At 36.5% G+C, this 20,383-nt stretch overlaps 1 long non-coding RNA gene across 1 annotated transcript in view; it reads left to right on the top strand.

The window, feature by feature from the left end:
* The first annotated feature begins 9,833 nt into the window (after positions 1 to 9,833).
* Positions 9,834 to 20,383, top strand: part of LOC140322122 (uncharacterized) — a 56,598-nt gene continuing 46,048 nt past the window's right edge. The window contains exon 1 of the long non-coding RNA XR_011919143.1: positions 9,834 to 10,075. This is a non-coding gene — a long non-coding RNA (uncharacterized lncRNA). The remainder of the gene's footprint in view (positions 10,076 to 20,383) is intronic.

Here is a 20,383-nt window from a genome sequence, read left to right as displayed (position 1 = left end):
CAATAGCATTTATTATGGCTAGTCCTAAGTGAATAACAAAACATGTCAAATGCTTTAAACAACTATTAGCAGAGTAACTATGTAAGCCTTATGTATTGTAGCTTCTACATTTAAATTGGTCATTAATGAAAAGCAGCACATCATGACTTGGATCACCAGGACAGTAAACTTTAGCTAAGTACAGATCTGGGCCATTCATCTGGGCTAATTATTTATTGTCTATGATGGAAGTATTTTACTTGGCTTGGGTCTAATATAAAAGTCTAGTTAAATATTAATATTTTCCTAGAAATAGTTTCCCGGCCTTTACAAAGTCACAGTGGATCTGTTTGAGATAAGCTAATTAGTCTTCATAGTCAATGAATGAAACATTTCTCTGATGAATGCAGCAGGTGAGTATGGCATACTTATCATTATGCACAGATTCCAGTCTCAGCTTTAACTGTTTTATTACAGATTTAAAGCTGAAGTTTGCTAATCTGCTAATATATTACTTTCCCAGCCATCAACATGCTATTGATATTGAAATTGACAGAAAAAATATTACATACTGTATTTTACACTGAGTGTTCACATTACTATTCTTCTCTACTACTCTGTGCAATGCAGGAAGATCATGGCTGGTTTGAAGGGGATCGACGGCCTAAGGGAAATCTAGGTCTGGAGACTTTGGGGGCTGATTTATTAAATCTCTCCAAGACTGGAGAAGATAGACTATCATGGGAAAACCAGGATATTAGTTAAAAAATGTTTCAATCCTAGACAGGAATTATTCCAGGTTTGCCGGATCACCTAGAATCTCTCAATATAGTCGTCTTCAGTCTTGGAGAGCTTTACCAAATCAGGTCTTTTGTTGGGATCTTTAAAAAGCAATAACTTTACAGTAAAGCAGCAGGGAAGGCATTGTATTAAATTATTTTGTTTTAAATTATTTTACTGCTTGTTAAGAATATGTGAATATGTATACCGTTAGAAAAACATTAAAAAGAATATGTTTGTTTAAGTTTAGTTTAAGGTCCATAGTCTGACCATTTGTCCATTTTAACTTCCTAAGTGTTGTAGGTGTGCAGTACAGTCACACATTTATGTAGAAAACCTTATTCCTACAAAGGACTGCATGCAGAAAAGCTTTTGCACAACAAAAAGCACTGAAAAAACATTTGGTCTCAGAAGGAAACAGTTGTTTACAGGTTCTATAACATTTGTTGTAGGACAAGAATTGGTTTGACAAGGACAAACTGTGACAATGTTATTCTAATCTTATGTATGCATTTTTGTTCCACAATATATTCATTTTATTAGATATGTGTATTGTGTACCTTCCATTTGCATTAAGATTTAGAAAGTCTTTCCTATTAATATTTATGTCAATGTATTTGTGCGCACTATCTATATTTCTCTTAATTGTAGAGTTGTTTACAACTATTACTTTTATGGTGTATTACAGTATCTGAACCCACCAGAACTGAGATTTATTGGGTGCAAGGTAAACTATTCCTATTAATTGGTAAAGCATTAAATGGAAGATAGTATGAAATAAAGATCTTAATTCTAAAATAAAATAAGAAAAAATATTCTAAAATTAACTTTATATTGCACTTTAGGAAGACCTTTACTATGCCCACTGGCTCCCTATTTTTCAATATTGGGTAAAACATTTTTTCCCTCAAATCACAACACAATGTTCATCATTAAAGCTTTTTTAATAAAAGGTAATTTGTTGGTATTTTTTCTATAATGATAAATATAAAGAATATGTGTAACCTGGATAGTGCACCCTTTTCACAAAATACAGGGCTGATTATAATTGTAGCATTCGGGGTATGCAGTTGCGCAAATACCAGAACTCATCATTTATTTAGAAACAAAGTCATTCTGCCCACTCATTTGGTTGATGAAACTTGTTTTAAAGTTCCCAGCCTACATTTAGACTAGGTTAATAAAAAAAGAACAATATTTTCTAATTATTTAGTTAAGTGAATTGAATAAGTGAAGCTTTATTAATATAATACTGTGGCAGCTGTGTGCCTTTCTCATGCATGTTTTTTTCTCATGTACAATTTCTGATTTAGAATCCCAATCCCTTGAGTATCAGATGTAACATACAAATAATGTTGACGCACACAATGTACTGTAAACAGACAGTAGAGAGCAGCAACGGTCCATGGAGATTACTTTTGGCTCTGTCTTTGTAGTCTACTGTGTCTGCTAAGTGAAATAAAACTATGATTTTTTCACTCTGCAAAGTGAATGGAAATAGGTAGCTAAAGATAATTAAAGAAGTGCTTTTGTAAAATTAAGTCCCTGAAAATAACAAAACCACTGATTTTGCACTTCTTTTCCAACTTATCAAAGTACACACAGTACAAACAGATGTAATGATGATGACTTTCCTGTCTGGAAGAACAAGCAGTAATGCCCTTTATAAGATTACTACAGTTTATTTCTCAATCATCAGGTGGTGCTGGCAAGAGCACATCTAATCCTAAATTGTCAGCCCGGGGCTGGTATATTGCCATAAAGCCACCATTTCTGCATCAGAGCCAAACGCTCCACAGCCACAAATACAAAATTTAATCTTGAAGAATATCATAATGAAATTTTATGATACATGTAGCAGTACATGCTATACATACACACATTATATAATCCTCTCTCACATGGTCCAGATCTTTGAGTAATGCTAATCCTGAATATTATTTCTGTAATCATGTAATATGGGCCTACAGACAGAATTTGGGCATGTCATTTTGTCCGATGCATTCTGCTCCTCTATCATACCAAGGCAACAGAACCAGCACTGATACTGTCACGTATAACAGGGAGGGGAGGGAAACAGAAACGTGTATATACTACTAGGCCTCAAATGACTAGGGAAAAGGGAATGGTCACCCCTTGCAGACACCCTAACCTCACCCTAACTCCTAACGGTATGAGCATCCCCTGATGGTAGGAAAGCTCATACTCAGGAACCTAGGCCCTACTAGCCCTGAATAGCCCTGGCAGTAGTGTCTGGCTTGAGACTGCTGGTTCCTTCCCCTATGAAGGATCCAGTGTCTCCCTGAGGCCTAGTAAACAACTGAATAACACAAAACACCAAAAGTAAAGCAACTTATCTTAGCAGATATCAACAGGAACACAGGATAGCTCAACACTCCAGCTATTCACAACCCAGCAGTGAATATCAACCGCACAGCATGAAGTGTGAGGCCAGACTAAATGGAGGAGCAGTAATGACCACCAGCTGCACCTGATGTAAGGGGAGTGGTCATTACAAACAACAACACAGAAACAAGTAAAACCAAAGAGGCTGTCAGATATTCACATATGCAGCTTGTCTGACAGATCCTCAAACTTCTGTCACGGAAGGGACCGTGACAGATACATTCTGCATTCAAAACTGCCCTCAGTGTCTGGATTAATATTAAAGGTAGTTAAGCAGATGATGATTTGAACCTTCTCCTACACTACATACCACATTGTTTCTATCCTAAAACAACCTTATTCTAAAAGTTGGAGAGCAAATGCTAACACAAACACACTGCAACCAATAGTTCACAAGTACAGCATTCTATAGCCCCTGGCTGCACAACCACAATGCCGCAGCCAGGTGAATAGATTGGATTGGGCATAAGCCCATGACTCCTCAGTTCCATCTTCTTCATTAAAAGAATATATGTATGTTCCTAACTTACAAATCTTTTTAACCCCCCTAGCGTTCTAATTCTGTCATTTTTTGATGCAAAAAGTGATCCTATTTTTTTTGCGTAGACATTTTTGTTTATATTGTGGGCCTGTAATTCTTAGTATTAACTCCCGGGTATAATTATTATATTTATTTATTATATTAGAATCATAATTTATAAAATAATACATAATTATAAATCATTATTATAAAAAATAATGAAATATAAAAAACAATGTAATTTATCCAAAAAAAAAAATTTTATCAAAAATTTCCTTCTGAAATTTTCCAAACAAGGGTGCAATATTATTGATTAATAATAATATAAATTATATGCAGATTTTAGAAAAAAAAATTTACTTCAATTCAGGAAGTGATTAAAAAGTCATTAAAAGGTTAGATCAAGGTCAGGGCTAATAGCGTGCAAAATGTAAATCAGGGCACTGGGCAATAATGCTTGGTGCACTACAATATGTACTTGTACTTTTATTGTGTGTTTTTACTTTAAAAAAAAAAATTTAAAAGCAGATTACATAGTAATCTGCTTTTAAATTTCCCGCCCCCAGAATCCATCACTCCACCGCATCATCCGGAAGATGTCACACATCTTGCCGGGTGATGCGGTGGGGATGTCCCCGCCCTACTTCATTCCCCTGCTCGCATCTCCCGGAGGCTGATCTCCGGGTGATGCGAGCAGGAGAGTGAGCAGCGGGGACATCATCCCCTACTCCCGGAGGGTGAGATCAGCCTCCGGGAGTAGGGGATGATGTCCCCGCTGCTCACTCTCCTGCTCGCATCACCCGGAGATCAGCCTCCGGGAGATGCGAGCAGGACAGCAGTAGATTCAGGGGGTGCTGCCAGCGGAAAATCTCCGCTGGCATCACCCTCTGGATTTACTATTGGTGATCGCATCTGCAGTTAGATGCGATGCACCAAGCAGAAATCCTGCATGGTGCATCGCATCTAACTGCAGATGCGTGCATCGGGGTGGTGGGGACCCGGGCGGTATTTAAAAGCAGATTACTCCGTAATCTGCTTTTAAATTTCCCGCCCGGCCACGTCCCCCGACGGAGAAGCGCCCCGCCATCACAGCGGGATCGTGAGATCGCCGCTGGAGCGCGGGGATAAGGTAAGAGGGACCCTCAAAGGTACCCCGAGTGTGACTCGGGATTACCGCTTTTTGCAATTTTTTCCACCCCGAGTCACACTCGGGAATACCGCTAGGAAGGTTAAAGCACCAACCTTATTACTTTTACCTGTAACACTAACATTTACCTACAAGGGCAGGTTGCAAAGCTATGCCTATAAAATGGCATTGCAATAATGCTGAAAATATTTGAATACCAATGGTAATATTTTATATCCTAATCCAAAAAGACAACTGTGGCATGTCAGAGCCACAGATTTGTTTACATCAGGGGTCAGAAAACTCCGGCCTTTAGGCCAGATACGGCCTAGCCGGTAGATCAATCCGGCCTAGCGCCCCCTCGGCCGGGGGGGGTGTTAGGAACTACCGGAGCCGGAGGCGCCAGAGCTCCGATGCCACCTCTTTGCCGTGGCTCCCCTATTTATCACAGCCAGTGTTGATACTTCGGTAAATAGGGAAAGCTCCCTGAAGGGAAATCCCTCTTCTCCGCAAAGCATACGGAGGAGAGGGATTTCACTTCAGAGGGTGTTCCCTGGTGGTGGGTGGAACCATTAGGGCAGGACTCGTGTGCTCCCGCCCCCCCCCTGAAATAGCCTACTGACCATAAAAGTTTGCCGACCCCTGGTTTACATCTTCTGGTAGCAACCTTCCCCAACACTGATTGCACCTCCACAGTCCTCGTTGGATTTTTACAGGGCCATCCTCTAAGAGTCTCCAATCGTGATGGTTTTTTGTAGACATAGTATTGAAGAGGATTGTGTTGAAGGCTGTAAATAAATTCTCTGCTGGGTTCAGCCCACCATTACGCTGCAACAAGATCCTACAAAGTGTCTATACCCCTAGTGCTGGTCAGGGCCACATGTGGCCTTTTGGCACTTATTGGCCCTGATTTATTAAAGCTCTCCAAGGCTGGAGAGGATACACTGTCCACGGTGAAGCTGGTTGATCCAGCAAACATAGAATATATTTCTTAAAAGGCCTTTGCTATTTGTTAGCAAATGTTTTCAATCCTGGACCAGATTCATTCCAGGTTTGCTGTATCACCCAGCTTCACTGATAAAAGTGTATCCTCTCCAGCCTTGGAGAGCTTTAATAAATCATGCCCATTGTGAGGAACTTGTGGCACTTACAAGAAGGTAGTCGGTATTTTGCTTACTTAGGTGCCTGCTCATGCTAGTAAGGTTTTTCACTATTTTCTTACTGTTTGAGTGATATTATCTTAGATTTATACTATTTGCCTTCTTTCTTTACTGTCCAATTCTTTTCTCCCTATTTCTACGGAGTAATTTAAAAGAAGAGTCTGTATTGAGTGGAAGCATTGATTTCTAAAGAGACTGTAACAGCAGTGATCTCTAAAAGCGATGGTCTCTTAAAGTATTTACCAATTTTTAGTAACTCCTGTACCATGTCTGCAGTCTTTGATCATCTCATGTTACATGATACAATCAAGGCTTGGAGAGATTTTTTTTTATTTTTGAACATTTTTTATTTATAGAAAAGGTAACATTTTACAGAATATAAACTAAAAAATGTGGGAGGGCATGGAAACGTGTAATAAATATATATCAATTACTTAGAAAAACATTATCAATAATCAAGACCTGGAGAGGATACACTTTTCCTGGGTTATCCAGCAAACCTGGAATGAAGCTGGTCCAGGATTAAAAATATATCTATAGCAAATGGACTATTAGGAAATCCATTCCAGGTTTGCTGGATCACCCAGCTTCACTGATACAAGTGTATCCTTTCCAGCTTTGGAAATTGAATGATTAGACAAATCAAAAAACAAATGGGACCTTTCCATATTTGTTATAGAGGGAGGGCTACCTAAAGCATACTCATCTTATACCACAAGCATGACAGTTTATGCATGCCTTAAATAGTTATATAAAATAGTTGTATTAAAATTCTGGAAGGTGGTAATAGGGGAACCATTCAGTATTTGACATATAAGAAGTGTGAGAACAAGAGGTCACATTGAAGCTGGCTGTTACTAGGTTCTAGATAAATGTACTGAAAAAGTATTTTACAGGTAGGAAGAAATAGCCTTTTAACAGAGGTTGTGGAGGTTAATACCTTAAGAGAAGAAATAAGAGAATTTGAAATTACTCTTGTAGGCAGTAGTCTGTCTCTAAAACAAAGTATGCCAAAGACTTAAGATCTGTCTAAGGTTTTCAAACGTCAAGAATGAAACAAGTGCTGTAAAGAAAATAGCTCTTTTGTACTGTCAAAATTCTTCTTGGTCCACTACTGTGTCACTATAAGAAATGTTCTGAACATGTTTCAAGAGTGGAGTGAACTATTTTTTCTATGGTTCTCTCTTCCCTGACCTGCTGCTTTAAATTCAAATAGTGGGCTTCTTCAAAGCTGCGCTTTACTATGACAATAAATCCATGTGATAATTAACTGCTAAAAATATCGATTATCATATTATAGTATGCTAACATATTGCCCACACATTCTTCATAGACCAAGTCATGGTGTTAGGACTCCAAAATACCTCCAATTAGTATGTGATTTACTAATTATCTATTAGACCTTCTGATGTGCTGATAGTTAATACCACACACAAGTAAATCCAAATCAGCGTTTACTTATTTTTATTGTGAGATAATTCATTACCGTTGGTTGCGATAGAATTAAACAACTGACATACAGCATCCTGTGCCGAGTCCTCCACTCTGCCGTACCATGTGGAATAAAAAAATATAAATCTAATAGGAATAAACTAACATCTTTGGCTAGAATGGTAGTAATTAGGTGAGAGGGGAGTGATTTTGCTGTGAAATTATAGGTTTTGATGTTGATAAAATTTATCAAAATAAATAAATAAGACCTACTCTTTTGTTTTCTTTTTTGGAGGGTGGTATTTAGGGCAGTTTATAGATACATTCCTTTTTTTACAACCAACCAACCGTCCTCACTTACCGAAATTGTAAATTCACAGATCGAGCTCGAATTTAAAAAAAGGTTGTGGGCTGCACTGATCAATGAATGCAGCTCCGGCTGGATTCATTGATCAGTGTGTGATCCCCGGCTCTAGAGGTTAAATGGGTTACAGTGATTGGCTGAGGAAAGCTTTCCTCAGTCAATCAGGGAGCACTAGAAGTTTTAAATGCGATATGTGCGATCCCTGGGGCACTAGAGGTTATTTAACCTCTAGTGCACCGGGGATCGCAAATAGTAAGATTCCCAGGGAATCCTGTGAATCCTTCTGTTATAGTTTCCTTGATCTTCCGATAGTTTAGCGAAATTGGTTCGCCGAAATTTTGCGGAACCATCGGAGGAAATTTTCATTAATGCCAGAGGCATTCTTGCTCATCCCTAATAGCTAACTTTTACTTTTGAAAAATGTATTTCCAAAGATATATAATGATAACTGACATGCTTAGGACTAAAACCATAAAACAATATAGTACCGTAAATATGAGACATTGCATATTCTCATTATTTATGCAACACATGGAACTTAAGGCTCTTTTTTGAAATTACAAGTTTCTCTTTATCACCCTCTTTAAAAAGACTGTTTACAGAGTGCAATAGCTCAAAGTGAAAATGAATCAATAACTTTTTCTTATGGGAAGGCAAGGTTTCACAAAAACAAACAGAGCCTCAATGTAGTGTCAGATGTACTTTCTCTTAACCTATAAGATTTCTCAGAAGTCTTGTCATTTATTAAGGTTTTGTTTGGAAAACAAAGAAACACATCTGCACATTTTATTAATGTCATTGATAGGCCTTGAATGTCCTCATTTTGTACAGCACTGTAAAAACGTTGGATAGGACACTATATTTGGACAAGCAATACTACCAATACTGATATCAGATTTGAAGAGCAAATAAAATGTTTTTCCACATGCTACATTTCACACACAGAACTGAAAATGCAGCAGCATTATGACCTTTCTTTTTGTTGAGTTAAAGTATGATGCTCATGGTGCTGGGTTCCTATCTACAATGTAATCAAATAAAATCAAAAACGTGCTTGTGAATCCCTCTATAATATTTTGTCTGTCTGTTTTTTTTAACTTCATTAGGGATTTTTTTTGTCTCTATTGTTTTTTCTTTCACAAGCAATATTTTCTATGACCTTTTCCAGCTTTCAACACCTATCACTTTGGCTCATGAATGCATCCCATTGCTTTGAAATATGAAACACTCCCATGCTGTATTTATCCTCTGACAGCACCAACCTAAAGAAAACTTCTCTCTGACCACTTATCAGTAGGCCTGCACTGACATTTTCATACTGCCATCCTCTTTCCATTCAATGTATGTAAAATCCAAGGTACACAAATGTGCTAACGGACAATTCACATAGGTTAAAAATATAAAAGCATGGGGTGCTCAGAAACAGCTGTTATCTGTCGGCTTCGTTGAATTTCTTGTTTTTCAGACAGTGCTATATATAAATATAGAAGAAAGGAAAGTTAAGTGGAAAGTTAGAGTTGAAGTGCACATTATGCTGTTATAAGGAACAACAGGGACAGGTAAACACATTTGTCGTATATAGAGAGAAACTGCTGCACAGCATACACCTACTCCATACCAACTCCAATGACTAAACACCTTCCCCAAACTGAGACATCAAAACATAAAGTAAATGCAGACCATGAAGAAAATAATATATGAGCAAAGTGAAATGCACAAGGGCACACAATTCACAGCCAACTCAAGGGAACACTTCAACAGCCTTTATTCTGTAATCCAGGTACAGGCCGAGGTCAAACACAAAAGAACAATCAGATCAGCGAGTTACAAAAGGATGAGGCAGAAGGCTTAGTCAGGGACAATACCAAGCCAGGGCAGGCAGAGTTCATGCAAAGTCAATAATCAGACCCGGTCGCTCCTGGTAAGTCCGAGCTGATGACAGGACACAGGGGAAGACAACAGAGGTCAAAATGGTAATCCAACATAACAACGCACCCAAGCACACTGTAACACAGAGTCTAGAATGGGCAAGGGTGCTAATGACAGGGTCCCATTAAATGGGCAGCGTGCCCAATCACCTTGCGCCGCCTGGTGCTATTAGATTGGAGGAACATTAAACTTTACAGCCGGCTGCCTTGCCCCCAGAGAGTACAAATGGGAGAGTACAAGCTGTACTGTGCACACCTGCAGTAAAGCTCAGGGTGTGTGCAGCACTGTGCACGGCTGCAGGATATGTCGTTCGGCCGGGACGGATCCCTCCGCCAGTAAGAGGAGATACGCTGTGAGCGGAGCACGACGCGAGATCCCTGGTAAGTACCTTACACAAAGTTTGTCAAGTCAGTAATGCTGTATACACGCTTTTGTTAAAAACATTCTGGTTTCTCCATTATCCTTGTTGACTGTTTCCTGCTCCTGGCTGCTTACTACTGCCTACCCTTTCCAAATTCAGGGGTCAGTCCCAAATTTTGACAAATCATCAATAGAAAGTTTTGAACTCTTGTTTATGTATTTCAGAAATATTACATTCAGTTATTCTCCAGTTGGATTTTACATGTATAATAAATGATTGGAAAAATTAAACTATGAAGCCATTCAAAGGACACAGTCTAAGGAAAGTTCGAATTTCCCAGAAATAATTGGTTAAGATACACTAGCTTAGCTCTGCAAATTCTCCATTTCTGTATTGCTTATAACTAGATATGGATGTTAATATGTATCCAGTTACTATTCTAGCATTGATGAAAGTACAGAAACATACCAGGGCAGCGAAATGTATTAAAAATAATTCACGCCTTTCATCAATACTACAGCTACAATGTAGTGCGGGTCTGTCTACAGTGTGGCAGAAAATTAATCTTGATTTTCCACCTAAAATTTCTGCCTGTGCCATTTATTTATCTTCAAGCAACTCATAAATATATATATATATATATATATATATATATATATATATACACACACACACACACACACACCCCAACATGCATGCATATATCCATCCACCTGTATAGAGCTTTGCCTAATCTGTAGGAGACTGTAGGTACAGATTGTGATGTGTTGACATATTTGCGGATTCCGGATTTCTCTAAAGTTGTCAGTTTAATTCTTATTTTTGCAAAGGGAGTTTTCTTTTGGTTTAACCTGGCTTCAATTATCTATTCATTTGTAACCAAAATCCATTCTTTTACCTTCCTTGCACATGCTACTATACTTTTGAAAAGTAGATTTTAACACATACCAAGGTTACTAAAAAATTTTTGAAATCTTTATTTTGTTCCTCCTCCTAAGATAAGTACATATGCACTGTGAACTTTCTCTACTTATTTATTAAATCAAGGTCACTGTGCACCACACTTGAACAAGCTATAATGTTATTTAATTACCTGGCTACATTTGGGTGAATTCTCCATAGGACAATGTAGTTTGTGCAGGCATTGTGGTCATATAAATGTACCTCATTTACATGCAAGGGCTTGTTCAAATTACACAAACTCTGTAGTGACCCTTGGGGATGAAGGGTTATTTGAAATGATGCCAGTTCAGCTCCCTGTTGGTGTAACATCCTTTCTCGTGATGGCAATACTTTGGGAGCAATTAACTAATAGTATTTACCATAATTAAGTACAGCATGTGTTTGCATGTAAATATTGTTTATCAGATTAATTATGTCCTATACAATCCTAAACCCGCATCATTAAAAAGCCTAATTAAAACTAATATTTGCAAAAGTTGATACTGCATTGGAGCATTACATTTTCTGTTTAACTTTCATATTCTATACCCTTTCACAATACATTTTGTGATCTAATTGTGCATTACGGTGACATTGGCTGGTAAATGTGATTAGGGATGGCTTGGACCACATCAGGTTCAATCTTAACATAATAAAATAAATACATTTATGTGGTTTTCCACCTGGAAGGTGCTGATCACCAGAAAGTTTATTGTCAGTCAATCCATTGTTATCTCTGAAATCCACATGTGCTCTTCAGATTGAATGTTAAAATACCTGGACAAGGTTGAAAGTAGAAAGGCAGAAATGACTTTCAGGCATCTAAAATTCCAGCGAGCACTTCATCATGAAAGCATCAGTGGTTAAAAATGAGGTAGTCAACAAACTGAATTTGAGGCAGAAAGGTTAGAGAAGGAACGAAATGTAAAGGACATAGATCTAAGGTCCAAAGTAACATCTGTGATAGTGCATCTAATTCAGTTATTATTCCATCTGCCGGCTGATCTAGACACCGAGCCAAGAAAATGTGATACTATGTGTATATAGAAGGTTTACACTCCACTGCACCATGATGAAAACTTATCAAAGCACGGGCGAAAAAAAATCTCCCCATCCAATTGCTTCACTCACCAAGAGGAATCTGTGTCACAGAAAGAACAATAGCCATTCAAATCACCAATAAATTGGCTACATTTGATTTTCTTTTGCAATCATTGTTCCCTCAAGGTGTCATCTGGAAGAGGACGATTACATTATGCATCATTACCTACAAAGAAACAAGGGCAGCTCGATATCTCTAAATATTGAGTTATTATTGATTTATCCCATTCACATATGTTACCAAAGTAAATGTTTGTTAAAAATAGCATTAACGATTGACTGTGTTAAAAGTCAGGTCTGGCCACTGTCTGTCATTATTAAAATAAATTAAAATTACTGTTTATATAGATATACACAGAAATAAAAACTACTGACCTTGATCCTAATTGGACAGAATTAAAGGCCTATGCATAGTATATCACTGTTCAATACTGTCCAGTACCATATGAAGATTCATTCCATTTTTTGGTATTACATGGATGTAGATGACTCTTTTATCATTAAATGTTTCTGAACTAATAAAGATTTTCTGGAAAGCTATTCTTGGAAGATGGTCTTGACCTGTACCTCGAACTCTTTGTTGGCAACCACATAAATCATTAGGATGTGGTTTCCTAAAAAATTCTATTCTTTGTCTAACCTACATTTTTATGGCAGCAATTAGTGCTACCCTGGTTCCTCCCACCGAAAAAGGTCATCATTTGAGCACTTGGGAAGAATGTGTAATGAGAGATGGAAAAAAAAGTGTATTAATAAACACATAACATAAAAAATGACACGGGAAAAGCAGAAGATAAAAATGCTGTAGGTCACAATGTCAGTAGATTTTAGATTTATAGATGAAAAATGGGCAGCCTTTTTATAATATGTCACATGAAAGCTTATTATTTTAGTCATTCTGTGTATGTTTATTTCTTTTTATTGATCAACCATTTCTTTTTTTGCTGTGTGGCACAGGCATAGACAGACTAGGATATAATAGACCTATAGAAATGTTATTTTAGTCTTTTATTTAGAAACTCCTTGGAAGCACAACTTTAAGGCGATTTGTGAGCTACGTTTTAACTTGACATAAAATATACTAATATTTGTGAACAGATCCAATTACAATTTTAAATAGGCTTAGCTACCAAAGACAGCAGAAGATTTACATAAGGTTTTGGCATTGGAAACTTGACAATCCTAATATATAAAGCACATTCACAAAAGCAAGGCAGGCAAATCCAAGGTGACTTTTTTCAAAGATCTGCAACAGCTGCTGAAAGAAGATGTCAGATTTCTGTTTAATGACTAAAACTAAAAGAATACAGCTTTCTGGAATAAATGAAGAGGAAAAGATACAAACTGAAACTTCATGTAATCTTTTTTTATTTTATTATAAAACTATCTGCAGATGAGCGTGCTTTGTCCAAAAATCTCCCATTGAAAATCCTCTGCAAAATGTATGAAAGATAGATGTAAGTCTGCTGTAAATCCAGCAGCTGTTTGCAACAACCTGGCACAAAACTTGTTTCTTTAGCAGTAGGCATAGCTCTCACTTTAGTTATGGATGACTGCCTGCTGCAAACAGGTTAGATATTCATTGCACTGAGAAATGTTTGGTGGATAGGAGATTGGTAACATACATAACTATTACCTCTCCTCCCATATTGCAATCATTTAACATTATGAACATGGACTTTGTGACCTGCATTTGAGAAGGAGATTGGAGGCACACAATGTTTGAATTATTAATCAGATGTTACAGACTAGTGCACCCAATACACTTATTGTAGCATTTTCTTGCATCTTGTAAATGTCCCATTCAATTGCTTTTTATTTCATGTCAGTCAATATAAATACAAGAAAAAAATATTTAGAAGCCCCTCAAACGCAGCTAGAAAGCAAAACAAATGCAAAAAATCAGCTGAATTGATCTGCCGGTGTATCAGAAGCCTATTTATGCTAACCAGATCCTACTGTATCCCTTTACAATCCTCAATTCCCTTTTTTAACATTGCTGTCCATGGCATTTTTTATTCTTGCAGTAAGGATTGCCTTTCCAAAAAAAAAAAAAAATTAGCACCAAGACCTAATGCAGCCTGGATAACTTTACCTTTCCTGCACCTGACTAGGCCACATGTCTTTTAACAACTGGACTTTGCAAAAGAAGGGATATTGGATTTACTTTTGGGGACAATATCTATATTTTAAAAGCAATTAGGTATGTTGTTTAAGTTAATTAAGGGACTTTTTTTTTACAGTGTGTACTTGCTTGTTTTACCTTTTCTAGAAGGTGAATATCTGGTCACCCACTGAATGGAATCTTTCAGGTTTCATCATAAGTCACCCTATATATCCCCTACATCATTCTTGTGTTATTGGATATAGAAAAGAGGCCCTCGTCTCTCAACATTAGGGCAAGAGTATTTTGCAAGCGTGGAGGCTTCTCTGTAAGTACCTACCAAACTTGAGATTGTGGCGTGGTCTGTTACTTGAAGTCGGGTGCTCAGACTCACTCTCTTTTCTGACCACTTTTTATACTGAATCAATAAATAAAAAAAACATTTAGAGCGCATTTTATTCAAATTATTTGAGCAAATGCAAAGTAGCCCTCTAAGACACATAAAAAGATTTTTCCTGCTGTATGATAGTTTTTAATATTTTTTTCACTGGTGCATGTCCTTCATGGTGGACCCTGGGTTCCCATGCCTTTTTTGACATTAGCTTGCCGATTAGCCTTGAAAAAGGCTAAATTTAGACATAATTTAGTAGCAACATTTAGCCATCATAAACTTCAAAAAGGTTTGGTGCTATGTTTGGGCTAACTGAACTTGGAATATTGATCTACCAGGCTCAAACCAAACTCGGACAATTTTGCTCATCTACTCCTGACATATCAAGAAGTTCTTAGTTCTTCACTTCTACAGCCTTCTGTTGTAGATAACAGATTCTTGTGAGGCACACTCTTTGCTTGTTACTCTTTCCATTAGTATTTTATGTGTTTATTCAAAACTTTTCAGTATTGTCTGGGAACTTGCTTTCTTTTCCTAGCTATACAAAATATTCTAGGCCATCATAACCCAACCTACTAACCCATTACTGGAAAGTGATTGTGCGGATACCACATATGTGCCGCTGTACTCTGTAAAAGTATTTGTTTGTTTTCTCCTTTCTTATTTTCATCTTGATACATGTCTCAAGATGTGGATGTTTCTGATGTTGCTATAGTGCTGGTATACTATTTAATACAGAGGTAGTCCTTCCTCATTCTGTGGAGCTCCCAGAACTGAAACTCACAAGAAAATAGTTCAACGTTTTTGTTTTTCCAAGTTCTTCATCATCTTTTTTTAAGAAGCCCTTATTGTTATTGCTGCTGTTTTTTTTTTAGTGCTCCTACTGCACCCCAGGAAAAATAAACAATTTTTTTTAGCATACTAAATTCTTTTTATTCATCATCAGTCGTTCTAGTTTAAAATTCTGATGGCAAAATATATTTGAATTATTTTTGGATTTTTTTTTTTTATTCATCCTCCCTCCTATTAGGACTTCCATAATTCTGTTGCAAAAGTGATAGAATAGTTGTTCCATGCAACATAAGGCTTCAGTTCCACCCAGACATATAGTCATGAGCAATGGGTTATATCAACGCTAACTAAACTGACTTTATGATCTGATTTTAATCTTAATTTCTCCTGCATTACATTTACAATTTACTACATGCATTTTAAATAGTAATTATAACAAAAAAAGTACTCTAAGCTTGACATAGGTATCCTCATTACTTTTTACTGTCAGTGGAGAGTACTGACATGCAGGGGAACCTGCAACAGACACTCATTGCTAAGAGTGGTAAACTCAGCAGAAAAATTAGGACGTTAGTCACTAATTAGCAAAAAGTCTGCTAATACTCTTACATGTTCTACTGAGAGATCAGAAGCTTTTAGTTGAGTTCAAGCCAAAATATTTTGGTGTTCAACATGACCATATAGGAGCTGGCAATTCCTCTATTTATATTTATATAATTTACACATAGCATTACAATACAACTAGAAAGAAGAATGTTTGTGTAAAACATTAACATAACAGTGCACAGTGTTGGTGTTGAGGTTTGTGCAGTAAATACAAATGTCATCCAGTACATTCCATGTACAATATATTTTAGGAACTGGGGATTAGTGGGGAAAGGGGAACTAGCAGAAATAAAATGAGGGAGGTGAGACCTAAGTTCCTTTAAACCTGCAAGCAAAATCATCCCAGGGACAAATCCAAATTAAAGTCTGCACCAGGTTGTGTTTTTTTTTTTTTTTTTGTGTGATAAGCCTTGGTATAACATAGGCCTACACTTAGTATGTGGCTGATACTATAGAACATACTTACTCTGGAGCTTTACAAAAAACTGAAAGCATTGATGACAAAACATGCGATAAGCACCTTGGGAAACATAGAGGGAATAATAAAATCTGTAGAATACAATATACTGCACAGTAAAGTAGAAACAGACAAGTTTCATGGAACATGAGTATTGTAAATCTTTAGTTCACGAAAGCCCTGCCAGTGACAGACTATGTATTACTACAGTAAAAATACTTACAGTAAGTCTTGCCAATGTGAGAATGCATATTCCTACAGTAAAAGGAAAGGTTTATTAAGTCCCTATAATAATGTACATGTATATCCAAAGAAAATAAAAAAAAAAAAAGATCAAAGATGACTTTTATTAGAAACTAGAAAGTACACACAACAAAGCTCCCCAAATAATGTGAAAATAATAATAGATGATTCTAACGTAAAAAAATGATCTTGTGCAGTATATAGGTCATACATTGGCATACTAAACCTAAATAGGAAAGCAAGGATAATGCACAAGGGGCAATTAACTTTGCTGTGGGAATGAGAATAAGTAGCACTTACTCTGAATAAAAGAACATGCATAAAAGTAGGTACACAAATTATTGCAGACAAAAGGAAAGTACAAAACTGATCATGTGATGAGGAATGAGTGAATGTTTTTTTTTTTTTATCCCTTTGATAATTGGCAGAAATGGGCTCCATTTGGATCCTACAAAAGCTCCCTTATCTGTTGTAGAACTGTTGTGCCCCTATTGGTCTCATTATCTAACTTTTTTCCCACAAAAAAAGGCAGACAATAAACAAGAGAAAAAAACAAAACAAAAAAAAAAAAAAAAACCTAAATTTAACAAAAGTATTCAAATATTAAATGTGGATATGAGCAAATGTACAAACAAGTGAAAAAACTAAATACAAAGAACACTTAATCAACTAAACTACTCAAGAGAACAGGGGTACCTATTATGTGCAGTGTGTGAAATGTTTAAAGTTTCCTTTTGCCAACTTCAACATTGTAAATTAACAACAAAAAGGTTCATCTGAAATCACTTACATGTATTGACATCCAAGAAGAAAGATGTTGTAGAAAGGTGGACCCATTCATTATATTACAGCAAGAATATGTTGAGAAAGATGAAATTTAAACTGGAAAAAGTTTGGAGAGAAGCAGTAAATATGATATATGAAAAATGTAAAGTGGAGAGAAGATGAAGAATGGTTTCAAAGGAAATTGTTAGTGTGTCTTCAATTGTAATGAAATCAGGGCAGGGGAAAGAAAGAAAAAGAGAATGAGAACTTGATATCTGTACAGTACTGGCCGGAGGACTGGATGCCCCCATATCGTGGCCAAAAAAGAAAGACATCCTCTTAACAGCAACAATTTCTCATTTTAATTTGTACAATTTATAAAATTAATTTATAATATAAAATATGTTGCCCCATCAGCCTATTTTACAAAAAAATGAAAAAAATCTGTAAAAATGTATCTAATGGCATTATTTTATGGTGTTCCAGAAAAATAGTTGATATTTTAGTGAAATTTCTATTTAATGTTATAGGACATTTTTGCGACATTGCTTTGGCTTTTTTTATTTAGATGGATGCTTGAAAATTAAATAGTGAAATCAGAAAGGCCTTGGTATTGGTAAAAGCTTTGCATGGTCAAATATTTTGTTGATCTTGAACAAGTTTCAATGTTTCCTTACCATCTCTCAGCACAATGAACTCAGTGATTCTACTTCCTGACTGAGTAAACATTTTGAGGCATTCACAACAATGTTGATTTTTCAAGTCAAGTCAAATTGATTAAACCAAAGTTTAAACCCTTATGTTAAAAAGCAAAGTTGCAGAGACCTACAGTACTTATGTTGTCAGGATCATAGATAATCTTGACCTAAATTTCAGTAGATAGATACCCATATCCAATAGACATTTTAGCCACCATCAAACAGGGTGTGTGGTTCGAAGGTGCTTACAGACACAGTTAAAATTATGGTTTACCCAAAAGAAGAGTAGAGCCAGATGTGTGAAGACAAATACAGTCACACTGGTGCTTGTGCTAAAGAACAGTGATAATATGAATGCAAAATTACAGTAAATAGATACTCTCTTCCAATAGACTTCTTCACACCAATTAATCAGTCTGTGTTTCGAAGGTGCACTGGTTCTTATGCTAATATAGGAACAAAAAATTCCTTTAAAGGTCCAATTGTGGCTCCAGTTTTAATCTAGCAGCTTAAGCCTTTAGGTCAAAGGAAATAGTTCTTGCAATGAAAATATCAATTTCTTATACTGATCATTAACAAGCTACAATATTTTACTTTATTATATGGTCTGATTTGTTTAGTTCCTTTATAAATTAATATGTTGCCATTCAATTAATTATTATTCTGGAGAAGGACTAAAAATGGACATCAAGTCAAACACTCCCAAGTAGTACAGGGGATGTAGGAGGCAATAAAGTTAATCTCAAGAATGTTGATATGCCATGAGCCAGCAGCAGTAAAAAAAAAAAAAAGGGTCTAACTAAGAGTTAAAAAGTTTTTTTTTTTTTTACCATTTTTTCAGATACCTATGTATCACCATGAGAAAATTCATCTGAAGTCCGCATGAATGCTTCTTACCTCTCCTACAGAGAGTATGTGTTGTATTTATACACGAGTTTAAAAATAGAACCATCAAACAAAAATATGTAGGCTGTGATTTAAATAAAGGCATACATTTTGTGAGGAAAATTATGAATCTAATTAGTGTTTTCCTGCAGTTCCAGGAATTTGCTTTTCTTTTAAACCTTATCTCTAAATCTTTTATTTTCATGCACTGCTTATCTTTCTCACTCTCTATTCATATTTTATCAATAATATTATTAAATCTACCACAAAGCGTTCCTTTTTATGAAAAGATTCTAAAACCTTGTTTTGAATTATTGATGCCATTTTTTTGCCATCACTCCCTTTGTGATTCTGTATGCCAGGCTGTGTAATTGAGTTTAGATTACTGCACCCATTAAGTTGCTTTTGTAGTGTTTTGTAATCTTGCTTTGTTTTTGAGCATCTAGAGAAGAACACTGTGTATCCTCTTTGATGTATGCAGTCAGTATTGGATTTTTTTTTTTTTTGTCCGACTCAAATTTAAGGGACAGAAAAATACAGAAAAACAAGCTACACGGAATTATACCATGCAGTAGCTTTTTTGCTTCCCCACACGCCTTTGCAAACATCAGAACAAATTATGGAACCGAATAATACAGTTCAGAAAGTGTAGACCCAGCTAAAGGTGAAAAGGCAGTTGAGGTGCCAGCCAGCAAAGGATTATCCAAGATCTGTGTGGTTTTATTGCAAAACGTTTCAAACCATTGAATAAACCTGGCTGTTTTGCTCATTGAAAAAAGGCAACACATGCAACATTGTACAAATATACATAGATTGTGATTGAATATAGCAAACAAAAATGAAGCAAGAGACTGCTGGATTAATCTCTAAAATTAGGGTAGTGTTAGTCAGTTGGCAGGTTCAATTGCTTTCTAGCTACCTGTCCTAACAAATGAAATGCAATAGTGGTTGCCGGATTTTTTTAGAACTGTCTGCAAATATAATGTTTGATTGCCATCAGTTAGTAATCATATTTTTGTCTATACTACTTGTGTGATGGAATTGAGTAAAATGTCTATTTTACAATGTATATATATGTACAGCTACTTTTTTATTTTTCTCGCTCAAAATAGCCGCTAGCAACACCCCTTCCCATCGAGTGAAGCAGCATGTAACTAAGATGGCGCCTCCAGCTCCTGGAGGAAGTTTACCTTATATGGACATGACCAATCAGAAGCTTATGACGCTACGCTCACATGACCTTTTGCACATGGCATTACCTGCTTGCCCATAAAAACCCCTGTACCTATTAGAATAAAGGAGGTTACATTACGCTGAACAGTGTGTCAGAGTGATTCTTCGTG

The sequence above is a fragment of the Pyxicephalus adspersus genome, chromosome 2, assembly GCF_032062135.1.
Source record: "Pyxicephalus adspersus chromosome 2, UCB_Pads_2.0, whole genome shotgun sequence".
Classification (NCBI taxonomy): Eukaryota; Metazoa; Chordata; class Amphibia; order Anura; family Pyxicephalidae; genus Pyxicephalus; species Pyxicephalus adspersus.
Note: the sequence above shows the minus strand (reverse complement) of the source record. Positions and strands in the feature narration are given on the sequence as shown.